Source organism: Gossypium hirsutum, chromosome A08, assembly GCF_007990345.1.
Source record: "Gossypium hirsutum isolate 1008001.06 chromosome A08, Gossypium_hirsutum_v2.1, whole genome shotgun sequence".
Lineage (NCBI taxonomy): Eukaryota > Viridiplantae > Streptophyta > Magnoliopsida > Malvales > Malvaceae > Gossypium > Gossypium hirsutum.
Genome location: NC_053431.1, coordinates 42,562,768 through 42,580,015, shown reverse-complemented (window position 1 = coordinate 42,580,015; position 17,248 = coordinate 42,562,768). Strand labels below are relative to the sequence as shown.

The 17,248-nt window shown below is 37.7% G+C and overlaps 1 non-coding gene across 1 annotated transcript; it reads left to right on the top strand.

Moving 5' to 3' along the window:
* The first annotated feature begins 15,274 nt into the window (after positions 1 to 15,274).
* LOC121205502 (small nucleolar RNA R71) lies at positions 15,275 to 15,381 on the top strand. The gene has a single exon (XR_005900578.1). It is a non-coding gene; the product is annotated as a small nucleolar RNA R71 (small nucleolar RNA).
* Positions 15,382 to 17,248: the final 1,867 nt, after the last annotated feature.

Below are 17,248 nucleotides of genomic sequence, written 5' to 3'. Positions count from 1 at the left end.
AAACCTTTGAGCTTAGGGCATTCGGCAAAAGAAGGCTTCAAATAAGGTAAGGTTCATGTTATTTTCTTTGAAAGTTGTGAATTTTGGTTGGTTTTGAAGCTTGCAACAAGACCCATGTGAAAATTTTTGTGTTCATGAAGCATGTAGCAATCGGTCATGAGCTTAATGGGGTATATTTTGTATGTTTGATGATTTTGGGAGGATAATTGATTCTAGTTGAGTATGAACAAACTAAATGTGCTTGATGGCTCAAATGAGCTTGGAAAGTTGGCCAATGTTGTTTAAGTTCATGAATTAGGGCATAATTTCATTCGGCCATGGAAATTGAGCATGGAAAAAAAAATCTGGTGTGGGATATATGAAGCTGAAAATTTAGTTTGAAGTGTGGTAATTGTGTTAAAGATGAACATTAAACCTTAAAGCATGATTTAGTTTAACCAAGGGAGAACTTGTATATTTGTAGGAGGGCATGTTTGAACGTGTATTGATAATTGATTTTGAAGGTTCGGCTTTATGCCTTGATAGTTGGTTTGAAGTATATGATGCCTTGGTATAAATATATGTGCATTCGGTTACCTTCATAACATGCATTTAAAGTGTCCTTTGGATGCAATTGCTTATGCACTTGAGGGGATATGAGTTAATTTTCTTTATGGCAAATTTGGATAAGAAGCTAACTAATAATATGCTAAGGTAGTCATGTGGATAATCGGCTTTGTGAATATTATAAAAGGTGTAATTAGTTATATGCGTAGGTCATCGGAAAAATTGACCACATAACTAGTATATGTATATAAGGCGACATGGTGATACCTAGGTAAATGTATTTGGAATGGTTTTTATGAAATACCGAATGTGTGCAGATGTATCGAGGTGTTGCCTTATGTATGAGTTTCATTGAGAAGATTTACCTTGTTGTTTTAATGATATAACAAGGTGATTAAAATAGTTTAAATTTTGTTAATTAAGCTCAAGAGCATAGAGGGGCAATTTTGGATAAAGAGAAAGTAAACGAATAGCCGTGGATATCTAGTCGTCGACCACTTCCGAGGTAAGTTTTAAGTGATTAAACGTTGAGTAAATTCAATTATAATAGGACATAATGAGTTGATTTAATAAGATATGATGTGGCCATGATATTTCTTAAACTCAAATGGTAAGTTCATATGTGTTTGGACTTGGAAATTTAAGAGCAAATTGTAATAATTTGCTTTGGACAGCAGCAATAACGTGATTTTAGAAAATCACTATAAATTGTTGGTTTGGAATTATAGGCTAAATAAAATATGTAATCAAAGCTTATTTAGTCTAGTTTCTTATAAAAGAGACCGTAGAAGCAAAGAAATTTCCTATAAAGAGATATTTAAAGTTGTGTGGGACAGTGTCAGAATGACTCCGAAATCCCCTGTTCTGTTTTTAGAAAATCATTATAAATTGTACAAAAATGGTTATAAGATAAAATTTATATGCTTAGACTCCTTAATGAGTCTAGTTTCAAATGAAATCAAATACAACACATTTTTAATTCTGTAAAATGAGAAATTGGATTCGTAGTGAAGAGTGGTCAGATTAGTCAAACAGTGAAACAGGGGAAACTTTAAGAAAAATCTGGTATTGATTGGCCAAACCTAAAATTCTGAAAATTTTATGGATGGGAGATATACGAGTCTATATTCAGGGAAAATTAACGGCAAGTGATTTGGAGTTTTGTAGCTCCAGTTATAAATAATTTAGTGACTACTGCTCAGGAAAACAGCTCGTAGTGAATATGTGATTTTGTTATAAACATGGATAAAACTTGTTTTAGTTACTCATAAGCTATTGATTAAACCCATACGTGAATTCTAAATCGTGATATTGTAAAACGATACATGAGTGTTAGATGGATCTTTGATATTAAAATTTGTGAAATTGTAAGTTTATGAGTATTCGAATATGAAATGATAGTATGGCGTGAAATTGAATTATTCATTGGGAAATGATTAATGTAGATTCGGCCAAGACAAAGTGTATACATGATAGTATATGTGATATGTGAAGTATATTTGGATAATTGTGATGTGAATGTATATATGTGATAAGGCCTAATGGCCGATGTAATGAATGTGAAAGTGTATATATGTGATAAGGCCTAATAGCCGATGTGATGAATGTGAAAGTGTATATATGTGACAAGGCCTAATAGCCGATGTGATGAATGTGAAAGTGTATATATGTGATAAGGCCGAATGGCCAATGTGATGAATGTGAAAGTGTATATATGTGATAAGGCCTAATGGCCGATGTGATGAATGTGAAAGTGTATATATGTGATAAGGCCTAATAGTCAATGTGATGAATGTGAAAGTGTATATATATGTGATAAGGCCTAATGGCCGATGTGATGAATGTGAAAGTGTATATATGTGATAAGGCCTAATAGCCGATGTGATGAATGTGAAAGTGTATATATGTGATGAGGCCTAATGGCCGATGTGATGAATGTGAAAGTGTATATATGTGACAGGGCCGAGTGGCCAACGTGATGGATGTGAAAGTGTATAAATGTGATAAGTCCCGAAGGGCAATTGTGTCAGTACTATATCCGGGTTAAAACCCCGCAGGCTTTATGCGAGATTATTATCCTGATTAATGTCCGTAGGCTTCGTGCTCGTACTATATCCGAGCTTTAAAGACCCTACGACTAAATGCTAGGATTCAAGTAAGACTTTGATATTGAGTATCTGCATTAAGTTACCATCAAATAAGTATTATGTATTCAAGATGTTCAGGTACGTATTACTTACTCATCGCTGGAGTGATTTCGAGGTGAATTATCAGTATCAAAGAGGTAGGTAAATGTGATTAATATTATAACTCCAAATGTGAGAATGTGCTTTGGAAATATTTGACCATCTAGGTCATTATTATTCGAAAGTATATATGTGGCAGCCAAGTGTTGCGTTTAATGATATTATAGATCGAGATGAAGCTCTAGATTAACTTCACCGAACAGTTGAAATGAATGACCAATAATAGTGATTGAGAACACTTTGTCTTGCTTAAAACTTACTAAGCATTAAATGCTTACTCCGTTCTTTGAATCTCTGTTTTATAGATTTTGGTTCGTCAGCTATCGGACTTGGGATTATTGAAGTCGAAGTCGCCCACACTATCAAAGGCCTTTTGGTACACTTTTGGTTGAACTCTGAAAATGGCATGTATAGGACTACCCTTTTGTTGTTGGTCATGTACCCTTTGGATTTGTATAATTTTGGATAGCCATGCGAAAATGGCTTATATATGTTTGAGCATAATGTTATAATCATTTGGTATGGATATGGTTATTGAGAGGTGTGAATATGCTTAACAAGGATTTGCCATGGGAATGGTTAATCACTATCATAATTTGTGCTATTTATGCTAAAAGGGCTAGTTGAATCATGGAAACTATGAAATAGGTAAAGTCTACCTTAAAGGCAGATACTGACAGCAGCAGTGATGTAGATTTGGAAAATCACTAAAAATAGTAGGAATAGAATTAAATAGTGAATAAATTATGTAAACTAACCTTGATGAATCTATTTTCATAGGAAAGTAACGAAACGATCATATGGACAGTATGTTAAGAGATATTCAGGTTCTCGTGAGACAGGGCCAGAACGGTTTCTAGATTCCCTGTTCCAACTTTGGAAATTCATTATAAATTAACCAGAGATAATTAGGAGTCATGCCATATATGTATAGATTCCTCTCTGAGTCTAGTTTCTATAGAAACAAACAAGATCAGTATTGAAGCCCTGTACAGGGAGATATCCAAGTCGTAATGCGCCAAGGTCAGTGTAGTCGATCCCTGTAACAGGGGAGACTTTAACTAATAAATTGTACTAATTTTCCCGACCAAAAATTCTAGAAAAAAATATGTAGATGGACATATGAGTCTAGTTTCAGGGAAAAATCACGAAACTGATTTTCGAGTTGTGAAACTCAAGATATTATTTTTAAGGTGACAGCGACACAGTTAGCCAGCTGTCTGGAAATTTTTAAAATGGACTGCCATAGTAAGCGAATTTAGTCTGTGAACCCCTCGTGTCCGACTCCGGCAACGGTCTCGGGTACGGGGTGTTACACAGCTCCTATGTCCATTGCACCTTATAGGATGGCACCAAAGGAATTGGTGGAATTGAAGGCTCAGATTCAAGAACTGTTGGATAGAGGGTTTATAAGACCAAGTGTTTCCCCGTGGGGCGCACCGGTACTGTTCGTAAAGAAGAAATATGGAACTATGCGAATGTGTATTGACTATCGGTAGTTGAATAAACTGACGATCAAGAATAAGTATCCGTTACCAAGAATCGATGATCTGTTCGACCAATTAAAAGGAGCCTCGGTATTTTCTAAGATCGACCTTCGGTCGGGATATCATAAATTAAGAGTTAAAAAAGTGGATATTTATAAGACGGCGTTCAGGACTCGATACGGTCATTACGAGTTTCTGGTAATGCCTTTTGGGTTGACTAATGCACCGGCAGCATTCATGGATTTGATGAATCGGATATTCCAGCCATACTTGGATCGGTTCGTAGTTGTTTTTATTGATGATATCTTGGTGTATTCGGAAACGGATGAGAAGCATGATGAGCATCTTCGTGTAGTGCTGCAAGTGTTAAGGGAGAAGCAACTTTATGCAAAGTTTAGTAAGTGCGAGTTTTGGCTGAAAGAAGTTACCTTCTTGGGGCATGTTGTGTCTGCCGAGGAGATCAAGGTGGACCCTCGAAAGATTGAAGCAATTTTGGAATGGAAGCCACCGAGGTCGGTAACAAAGATCCGAAGTTTTCTGGGGTTGGCAGGTTATTATCGGAGATTCGTGAAAGGATTTTCTGTGTTGGCAGCACCGTTAATGAAACTTATAAGGAAGGGAGCACCTTTTGTTTGGACAAATAAGCAGCAAGAGGCTTTTGAGAAGCTGAAGAAGGTTTTGACGGAAGCGCCAGTGTTGATTTAGCCAGAGTCTGGTAAGGATTTCACTGTATACAGCGATGCGTCACATGTAGGTTTGGGCTGCATGTTGATGCAAGAGGGTAAAGTGGTCGCTTATGCTTCACGATAGCTTAAGCCGCACGACGTGAACTACCCGACGCATGATTTGGAGTTGGCAGCGGTAATCTTTGCACTTAAGATATGGAGGCATTACCTGTATGGGGAGAAATGCATCATCTATACGGATCACAAGAGTCTTAAGTACTTGCTGACTCAAAAGGAGTTGAATCTTAGGCAGCGAAGGTGGATAGAGTTGTTAAAGAACTATGACTGTTCGATTGAGTACCATCCAGGTAAGGCGAATATCGTGGCTGATGCGCTAAGTCGAAGGGCTGTGGCGGAATTAAAGGCGATGTTTGCTTGTCTAAGCTTGTATGACGACAGAAGTTTATTGGCGGAGTTGCAAGTAAGACCGACTTGGGTAGAACAGATTAAGAAGCAATAGTTGGAAGACGAGTCGTTGGTTTCTCTGTTTCAGCAAGTTGAGAAGGGGGAGAATCCAGACTTTGGGTTAAATAGTGAGGGAGTTCTTTATTTTCGAGGGAGAATTTGTATGCCGAAGAACTCCGATTTGAGATTGATGATTTTGAAAGAGGCACATAATGGACCTTGTGTTATGCATCCAGGAGGGAGTAAGTTGTATCGAGACTTGCGAGAGCTATATTGGTGGCCTGGGCTTAAGTAAGAAGTGACCGAATTTGTAGGGAGATGTTTGACATGTCAACAAGTGAAGGTCGAGCATCAACTACCTTCGGGATTGTTACAGCCGGTAAAGATACCACTGTGGAAGTGGGAAAGGGTAACGATGGACTTTGTAAGTGGGTTGCCGTTGACACCTTCTAAAAAGGATTCGGTTTGGGTGATTGTGGATAGACTCACGAAATCTGCTCATTTCGTACCTGTTCGAACCGATTACTCACTTCAGAAGTTGGCCAAATTGTATGTGGCGGAAATAGTACGGTTACATGGTGTGCTAGTATCGATAATTTCGAACCGAGACCAAGGTTTACATCTCGGTTTTGGCAGAAGTTGCACGAGGAATTGGGAATGCGATTGGATTTCAGTACGACTTTTCACCCTCAGTCAGATGGGCAGTCAGAGAGGGTTATTCAAATTTTAGAGGATATGTTGAGGGGTTGTGCTATTGAGTTTAGAGGCAGCTGGGAGGACTATTTGCCATTGGCGAAGTTCGCATATAACAACAGTTACCAAGCAAGTATTTAGATGGCTCCATATGAGGCACTATATGGGCATAGGTGTCGTTCGCCTACTTGTTGGGCAGAATTGGGGGAAAGGCAAATACTTGGACCAGAGTTGGTAGCAGATACTGAAGATAAGATTAAGGTGATCAGGAATCGGTTAAAGGAGGTGGCGGATCGACAAAAGTCTTATGCCGATCTGAAGCGTAAGGATATTGAATATGTGGTAGGGGACATGGTCTTTTTGAAAGTTTCACCTTGGAAGAAGATTTTGAGATTTGGTAAGAAGGGTAAGTTGAGCCAACGGTTTATTGGGCCTTACCGAATCATTAAGCAGATAGGGCCGGTGGCTTATCAGCTAGAGTTACCTCCAGAACTGGATCGTATTCACGACGTTTTCCATGTGTCCATGCTAAGGCGATATCGTTCAGACCCAACTCATATCATGCCAGTTGTAGTAACCGAGGTACAGTCGGATTTGACCTTTGAAGAGGAACCTGTGCGAATACTTGATCGCGATGTCAAGGTGTTGAGAAGGAGGTCAGTCCCATTAGTGAAGGTACATTGGAGGAACCATGGCAAGGAAGAAGCTACTTGGGAGACCGAAGAGGCAATCCGTCAGCAGTACCCTCAACTGTTTGGATCAGGTAAATTTCGAGGCCGAAATTTCTTTAAGGAGGGTAGAGTTGTAACATCCTGATTTCCGGGTTTTTTCGCGATTCTTGATATTTTAAGTAAGTTTCTAAAATTTGGTATGCGATTATGGAATTCATAATTTGGGTATGTGAATGGGCTTATGGAAGGTCCATGAGATGGCCAAAACCCGGGGGAATTTTTAAATTTTGGACTTAAGAGTTAGGGGTTCTAGCTAGGTGCCCTTATATAAAGTTGTGGGTAAAATGTATCACAAAAAGAGCTTTAGTAAAGTGGAAAGGGTGACGCCACTAAGCTCCTAAAAAGGTGGCGTGTGGAGCATAAGGGAAGACAGGGGATCGATTCCCTGTGTTGGCAAGCAAGAGTATTTATTTTTATGTGCAGGAAGGGTAAGTGTTGGAATTCAAGTGGATTCTGTAAGAGGAGAGTTTGGATCAAGTCAAATGCATGGATTAAGGAGGGATAAGGGGAGAGATTTTAGGGATTTGATATGAAGATAGAGTTGGCCGAATAAGGGAGATTGGAGGGGGGAATTTCGGCAGAGAGGTTTAGTTAGGGATTTTCGGTACTTAGGTATTTTTGTGCCGTTTTCTCCCTGGAGGATTAGTCTTTTTCTCTCTTTTTCTTTTGCAACCGAATCTACCATCTCTTCTTCCATCTTTTCTTCCTTCTCCTTCTTTCAAACCAGCCCACTATTTCCCTCCATTCACCCATTGTTTCTTTCCTTTATCTCTACTTCTGCCGAAATACCGCAAAAGCCGAAATCAGTGAAGATAGGGGGGTGCCGATTCTTTGTGACCAGAAACCTTTTCTTTCTTTTTCAATTGTTAGCATTCAATTCCTTTACCTTTTAGGCATACGGATTCAAGAGGAGAAAGCTGTGGTAAGTGCTCGAACTCTAAAAGATTCCTAGAGTAACTTTTGGCCAAAAGCTGAAACCCTTCTAATTTTGAGAGGTGGCTGAATATGGGTATAGGCCTTACGGGGTCTTCTTTTAATATTTTTGTGGTTTATTTAGTGGAGGAGCAGCAAGGTGTAGTTTCGAATTAGAGTAGCTTGGATCACCGGAGTGGCTAGACCTAGTCATCAATCGCGGCAAGGTAAGATTCCTAAGGCCATTATGGATGGTGGCCGAATGTGTAAGTATTAATATTAGATGATTTTTGGTTTGGTTCAATTATGGGAAGCTGATTATTAACGATGGATTATAGGAGAAATCGTGTATGAGATCTTGTTGAGGAATATCGCAAAACAGGTGTGTAACGAACCCTCTTTCATAAGCTTAAAGCGATAAATGCCGAAAAGTCGAAATGCCAAAATTCTGGCATTTCAAGGACTCGTGAGCACACGAACGCTCATTAGTTAGTTAGATTCGTTGAGATGATGATCAAGAACATTGGAAATGGTAAGAACGTGATTTTTGGCATTCACGGTAAGTTGGGCCTCGAAGGGCTGCAATAGGGCCCAATAGGCTTTCGGGCCCATTTGGGTAAAATTGGTAGAAAACAGAAATCTGTTAAATTGCATGTTAAGACTGTTAATACTATTATGGATATAGGTTAAATTGGCCTAGATGACAAAATCGGCTACGTAGGGCCCATTAAGGGTTTTAGGCCCAATAACTCAGTTTCGCTAAAAGTGGGCCAGAAACGCTATTTAAACAAATGAATAGTTAGTAACTGATGATGAACATGGGAAAATCCCTAATTTTTGGTAAAATTACGATATTACCCTTATAATATGAAAATGACCATTTTTGCCCCTAAGTAAAAATGACCATTATACCCCTAGGGTTTATGCGTAAATTTTGATACATGGGGTTTTGATAAACATGGTATGTATGATATGCACATGACATGTATGATATGCACATGATATGTATGATATGCACATGATGTATTCATAAATGCATTGGGTTGGGTTTTTATATGGATGGAGGAAGTGTAAAAGGGCTTATGCCCTAGTTATGATAAAGGGCTTATGCCCCAGTTATGATAAAGGGCTTATGCCCCAGTTATGATAAAGGGCTTATTCCCCAATTATGATAAAGGGCTTATGCCCCAGTTATTAAAAGGGCTTATGCCCCAGTTATTAAAAGGGCTTTGCCCCAGTTATTAAAAGAGGCTAGGCCTCTAGTTATATGATAAAGCAGCTATGCTGCCAGTGGAGAGTTATGGCAGGGTGGGTCGATTTAATCCCTACATGGTGTGTCGGTTGGTACGGGTGGAGAGTAGCGGATGGTGGGTTGAGTAGTCTCCCCAACTGGGCTTGCATTCTCTCATGGACATTACATGTGATATTGAAATGGGCCTATGGGTCATACCGTTTACAGTAAAGGCTTCGGCCCAGTAATATGAAATATGAAAAGGCTTCAGCCCAGTGTTATGAAACATGAAATATGAAAAGGGCTACGGCCCAGTACATGTTGAGATTGGATTTGGGCTTAGGCCCAACAGGCTGTTATTGTTTTGGGCTCTGAAAGGGGCTTGTTGCACACTGAGTTTCCAAACTCACCCCCTTTCCTTAACCTTGCAGGTGAGCCTTGATGTGGGGACTTGGCTGGAAGGGATTCAAAGTAGCCACGGTGATCGCCTTTGGACTTTTAAATAAGCGTTGGTTTTCATTAAATTTCCTTTAATTATTATTTTGGGGTTGTAATAAGGCCATTTTAACTTTCCTTTTATTTCTTTTCGGGATTATTTTAATTTTAATAACTTTAAACCTGGTTGATAATTATTCAAATGGGCTAGACTTAGGACGTATTTTCAAAACGATACTTGTTTTCAAAATAGCTCAACGCCACGATTAATCGATTTATCAAAGATGTCCACTTGAACAAATTTAAAACTCGATATAACAAAGTGTGGCTATGGTTGTGGGCATGTCTAGGATTGGATCCAATCAAAGAGCTTGGTACTTAAGCAACCTTCATGGCTCACCTCCTCTGTCTCGGATACCTACCTGGTGCCCAGCTTCCATACACTTTGTTAACTCAACAAAATATATGGTTTTTAAGACACTAAAACGGAACGTGGGTTTTCAACTCCAATGTGGCACTTCAGATTCGGCCATAACGTCTGGGCTAGGTTTTGGGTGTTACATTTTCACAATCTGGCCCAAATATTTCCACACGTCTGTGTGGCTCACCCATGTGAGGCCCACATGCTCGTGGGGCCACACTGGCCAATTCAACCCAATACGGCCCAACCCATGAATTCGCACATGATTGGCCTCGTCAATCATACGCTCGTGTTTAGTCACATGGGCTACCACACGAGGTAGCTGCATGCCTATGTGGTGTCGAATATTCACTCTTTTTGGCTTTTTATCAATTTACGATTAAGGGCAGTGTTCACACACTTGTATCGGCTACGTCTCGTAAGCACTTCAGAAGAATCTCGAACCTAAAGATTGATCAATACACACCCCATTAACACCTTAATGGTCGAAATAAAACCAACCTAACAACTTACTCAATTTACGAGCGATCAAAACATACCCCTAATGCCTCAACTTTGTTTGCTTACGAAGAGGTATGGGAAGGGTCTCAATCCACACGATTTGCTGCCGAAAACAAAGCGTAGTCACTAACAGAAACACAAGAAATATAAAGAAATGGTTTATCACCAAGCAATGACTACCCCAAATCATTATAACCTACCCTTCACTTACCGACGTATAACCAACGGAGGAGGAACGCACTCCTTATCTTGAACAATCGAAAAGGATGCACTAAGATGAGAAAGATTCAACAGCTAAATCGAAAGCACCTGAGAAAAGGGAGAAAAGAACAGTAGGGATAAAGGAAAGCATCAGAAAGGGAGAGCATAAAGCCGAAATTTAGCTAAGAGAGCAAAAAAGGTGCGTGCGGCAGCAAAATTGGAAAAGAAGAAAAGAAACTATGCCAAAGCACCGATTTTAGGAAAGTGAGAGGAGAGACACGGCAGCACATGAGGGAAAAAGAATGCCGAAATCGGTAAAGAAATACCAAAAGTAGCAAAAGAAAACTGAGAGAATGAGTTGAGCAGCCGAATTTGCCACCACCTATTTTGGTTACCTTCAAACTCTCCTATCCTTAATTTTCTCCCCAAACCGTCCACCCCTTCCTCATCCACCAATTTCAAATTCCAAACCAACTCTTCAATAATTTGGTTGAGCTAGGACACCCACACGGCACAAGAAGCAAAATAAAATGCTCCCTTGCACATACCAGGACTCGAACTCAAGACCATCAACACTTTGCCACTCTATTTAACCACCAGACCAGTAGGCCCATTCTGACATATTTTTCTAATATTTAATAATAAACCCACTAATTAGAGTTAGGGGTTTATTCAATTAAGAAACAAAAAATTTACCCAAGCCAAGGCTTGAACCCAAGACTTCTCAAACTCTTCCCAAGACACTTAACCACTAAAGCAAACATATATTTGTGTCATTTTCTTGCACAACTAAACATTCATGTGCAGCCTCCTACTGTTCCCATGCTCAAGACCTAAGACTTCTAGGCCTAAATTTTGGGTCGTTACAATTATACTTTCATTTCAAATAATTTACAGGTATTTAAAAATTCAATTCTAATTATATGAACTTACCTCAAGTTGCTCGGATGGAAATTATCGACTATTCATCCACTTTTCCTTTTCCCCGATCTAATCCTGATTTCGGTTATCTATATATTATCAAATTTAGCACATTCTGCATTCAGTCTGTTCAATTTAGCCTATAATTTACAATTTGGAAATTTACACATTTGCCCCAATGTTTTACATTTTCACAATTTAGTCCTTATCACAAAAAATTGCAAATTCATGCAATTTAGTACAAACCCATGCTTATTCAAATTTAATACATGTTACTAGCAGCCCATATTTTAAATTTATTCATACTTTTAACCACAACATTTCTCATTTTCTCACTTTAATCCCTTTTTGACATTTTTGTCAAAAATCACTTTACAAAAGCTATTAATCTAACACTTAACCTTCCAAATCTATCATAAATCATCAAATTACTCAAGCATTCAATAATGTCAACATGATAAATCTTTAACAGTTTCAAAATTTAAGGTACGGAACATGATAAATCTTTAACAGTTTCAAAATTTAAGATACGGGCTAGCTAGAATACAAAGCAACGATCTCAAAAATATAGAAATCATTAAAAACAGGACAAAGCACATGCCTACATGAGCTTTTAAACCATGGCCGAATGAAAAGCCTAAAATAATAGGTTTCTTTTTTTTAGAATCAGTTGAGGAGGATGATATTAGATGATGGTTTTATTTTATTTTTTTATTATTAACTTATTTCATAAATTACTAAATTAACCTTGGTTTAAAACATTAAATTTCACATAATATATGCCCATAATTGTCCACCCACCATTATAAAGGTGTAATTACAACATAAGGATCTTCACTTTAAGGTTATATAGCTATTAGATACTTCTAGCTAATATAACTCCACTTTTACACTTTACGCGGTTTAGTCCTTTTTTATCAAATCGACCATTTAAACGATAAAATTTCTTAATGAAATTTCCACATAATCATCATGCCATGTTATAAAAATTAAAATAATAATAAAATAAATATTTTGAATTCAGATTTTTGGTTTCGAAACCATTGTTCCGATTTGACAAAAAATGTGCTGTTATAACAGTACCTTCTTGTACCATGAAATGGCACTTTTCCCAATTGAGTGCAAGGTTTGTTTCTTCGCATCGCTTTAGTACCTTGGCTAGATTAGTTAAGCAATCATCATATGTATCTCCAAATACTAAAAAACCATCCATAAAGACTTCTAAGTATTTCTCAACAATATCAGTAACACATATTTGAAATGTAGTAGGTGCATTACATAAACCAAATGACATACGTCTAAATGCAAGTGTACCGTACAAGTAGGTTAATGTTGTCTTGTGTTGATCTTTCAGTGCTACTGTAATCTAGTTATACCCCCAATTTCCATCAAGAATATAGTAATAGTCTCGCCCTACGAGTCTATCCAGCATCTGGTCTAAAAACAGCATAGGAAAGTGATCTTTTTTGGTCGCCTTGCTCAGCTTCTGGTAATCGATACAAATTCTCCATCCCGTAACCGTTCTAGTTGGTATCAACTCGTTATTCTCATTTTCAATGATTGTAATGCCTCCTTTCTTTGGTACGTATTAGACTGGACTTAGCCATGAACTATCTGAGATGGGGTAAATTATACCCACATCTAGCCACTTGATGATTTCCTTTTCCACCACGTCCTTCATGATGGGGTTCAGTCTTCGTTGTCCATCAATCATCCCTTTTACACCATCTTCTAAGATAATATTGTGCATGCATACAGATTGACTAATACCATGAATATCGGCTATGGTCCATCCAATAGCCTTCTTTAATTATTTCAATACTAGGATGAGTTTCTCTTCTTGCTCAGTGGTTAATTCTGCTAAAACAATCACAAGCAAAAGAGAAGTGTTACCTAAATAAACATATTTCAAATGTGAAAGAAGTACCTTCAGTTCTAATTTAGGTGGCTCCTCGATTGACCTTTTTGGTTGGGCATAATCCCTATTCTCTAACTTCAAAGATTCAAAACAGGATTGTAGATTAAATCCCCTTTGATTAGCTTCTAGCAAAGCTAAGTATTCATCATCCTATTCATCGTTTGGAAGGTTTGATGTCAAAATTTGTTCCAATGGGTCCTCAACATAGCTGAGTTCCTTTTCCACGATTAAATCCTCTAAATCGAACACTATAGAACAATCATCAATTGTGTCAGGAAATCGCATAGACTTAAAAACATTAAATGTTACCTGATCATCCTAAACACGCATAGTAAGCTTGCCCTTCTGCACATCAATAAGGGTTATTCCAGTTGCTAGGAAAGGCCTTCCTAGGATGATTGGAACTTCTTTGTCTGCTTCAAAATCTAGAACTACAAAGTCAGCAGGAAAAATAAATTTTTCTACACGTACCAATACGTCATCAATTTTTCCTTCTCGATGTACTAAGGATAGATCTGCTAATTAAAGTGTAACCGTAGTAGGTCTAACTTCACCTATCCCTAATTTCCTAAATATTGACATAGGCATCAAGTTGATACTCGCACCGAGGTCACATAGTGCCTTACCACAATATGTTTCTCCAATGTTGCAAGGTATGGTAAAACATCCAGGATCCTTAAAGTTTGGGGGTAGTTTGTCTTGAAGATACGCACTGCATTCCTTCATCAGGGCTACAATCTCAAATTCTCCAAATCTTCATTTTTTTATAGAATATCCTTCATGAATTTGACGTAGTTCGGTATTTGTTCAAGTGTTTCAATATGAAGTTACTAAAGTACTTCTAGGAACTTTTTGAATTGAATTTCCTGCTTTTGCTTCTAAAGTCTTTGAAGGTAGGGTGGTGGAGGCTTCTTTACTGGCACTGGTTGATTTGTCTTCTATGGCAATTCTGCATCTAACGAAGTTGTTAGTTGATCAGAATTAATTAGTTCTGAAGTTACCTTGTCAGATTTTGCAGATTCTGGTTCTGGTGAAACTGGAAATTCAACACTCGATTGAACTTCCTCTAAGTCTTGAGCATCAGTTGGCTCCTTTTCAACTTCGACGGTATTGGGTTCTAATGTCTTTTCACTCCTCAATGTCAATGCTTTACAATGCTTCTTCCCTGGATTCCTTAAATTCTCTGTATCTCTAGGTAAAGCACCCTGTGGTCAGTTTTCGAGTTCAGTTGCAAGCTGGCCCACTTGATTCTCCAAATTCCTTAGAGTGGCGTCATTTTTTTCCATGTATGCCTTCAATAGATTCTCTAAGCTATCAGACAATTCAGCTTGGGATGGTTTCTAAACTTGTTAGGGAAAACCATGTGGTTAGGTCGATCTAGGTTAGGTGTAAGTGTTACTGGTTCCCGCTCCTTGGTTACTCTAAGAAAAATTTGAGTGGTTTCGCCATGATGGGTTATAGAAATTGGATTGCAGTCCTTTCCTTCCTCGATTTTGGTTCTGGCTACCCATGTAATACACGGATTCTGGGTTCGATGGATATTCTTCGAACAAATTTCCTTCCCCACAATAGACACAGGCTACATTTTCAACTTGATTCAGTGGCTGAGCTAGAAAACTATTAAACACATTAGCGGTAAAATTTTTAAACATTGATGATATTGATGATACCTAATATACGAGTGAGGTGAAGCGTCCACTTCATGTATTCCAATGACTCGTCTTCCTGACACTACTCGATTGGTTGGAAATTGATAATTGTTGCTGGCAATCCTCTCAATGATTTCATAAGTTTCATTATAAGACTTAGAAAGGAGAGCACCATTAGTAGAAGTGTCCACTACCATCCTCGTGTGTGTATTGAGACCATTATAAAATGTCTCAAATTGGATGCAATGTGAGATTTCATGATGAGGGCACTTCCGTAATAGTTATTTGTACCTTTCCCATGCCTCATACAAGGACTCATCATCCATTTGTTGGAAAGCAGTAATCTCATTCCTCAACTTAGCATTCTTTGTACCTTTCCCATGCCTCATATAAGGACTCATCATCCATTTGTTGGAAAGCAATGATCTCATTCCTCAATTAGCATTCTTGCTAGGAGGTAAATACTTCATAAGGAATCTTTCCACTAACTCTTGCCATATGGAAATTGAATTTGGTGGCAATGAGTTCAACCAGGCTCGAGCTTTGTCCCTTAGAGAATATGGGAACAACTTCAATCGCAATGCATCTTCAGGTACTCCAGTTAACTTGAAAGAATCGTTCACCTACATAAACAATCTTAAGTGAAGATGAGGGTTTTAGGTAGACATTTCACTAAATTGACCCACTGTCTAAAGCATCTGGAACATGACTAGCTTCAGCTCGAATTGTTGTGCCTCAATTTCAGGTTTCCTAATACCCAGATTAAGATCATGAAACATTGGCACGGCATACTGTATTAAAGCTCTATCCCTATCATCAGCAATAAGGATAGGATTTTGAGCAAGGTCTACTCTGGTTCCTTGATTCAAATTTTCGAGATTCATCTCTTCGGTCCTTCTTTGACTTGCTTGTCTTCTTCGCTGTCGAAAAGTTCATTCAATCTCAAGGTTTATAGGGAGTAAATCGATAATTAGATCAATACTCATAAACACCTATAATAATCACACAAAAAAATAATTAATTAAGTTAAAATTGAATAGAAAAATAAACCAAAATGCAAAACTAACAAATTCACAAATAATGACTTTTAAAATAGTCTCTGGCAACAGCACCAAAAACTTGGAACGATGGAAATGTGCAATGTACATAATCGCAAGTAATAAAGTAACAAGTAAATGTCGAGTTATCGTACCTACAGGGACTGTGAAAAGAAATATTTACAAATGCAATTTAAAACACTTTGGTGAGGAAAAATATTTTGATTTGAGGAGGTGATTAAAAACTAAGATTGAGGAAAAATATTTTGATTTGAGGAGGTGATTAAAAACTAAGATTTTTAACTAAGTAAAATAAATAAAGAGAAAATAAAAGTTCCAATGCACGATTTCAAAAGATGATTTTAATAAAGATGACATAATTGTGTCAGATTAATTACATTTCTTAACTTAGAATTATTAAACTCATGTTTATGTTGTTATGAATAAATTCACAGCAACTCGGTAATTTGCTAACTTATATACATGCTTACCTACCAAAATCCATTTATCTCTTGACTATATCTCTATGTCAATTCAACCGATTAAACAAATTTTAATAAGCAAATGTGTTAATGCACATACATAGCAAATGTGTTAATGCACATACATACTTATAAAATTAAAATAATCTTTTGTACATATCGCTATGCCAATTCAAACAATTAATTCAATATCATAAGCACATAAAAGATTACGTGAGGTAACAATGTATTTCTATCTTGAAATAGCTTAATCATAATAATCTTACAAGTTATGCAAGGCTAATGTATCGCTAGATACCATTTCTAATTTAACCTTCAGCTACCTTAGATGATTAAACATGCACTGGTTAAGTGTTGTGTCAATTAATTACAATTTCAATCCGTTTAAATAATTAATTTATTAGTTACCTTACAATTGTAATGCAAGAATAACTTAGTCATGGTTTTACTTAATCAAACATCTTATCGAGACCTATAACAACTGATACGGCCAAACCCTGAAACTCATCAAGGGGTGACAAGGAACCATTGGAGCTGCCATTAGGACCGATAACTCGAGGCTGTTTCGGTTCTAGCTGATCCAGTATGGGGAGAGAATGTTGCTGAGCTCATTGAACGAATGTGGACAAGTCACCCGAGCAAGCCTTGCAACCTTCTACAAGCCCATCTTGTTCATTCATAGCCCATTCAGCTCAACTCCAGCTCGT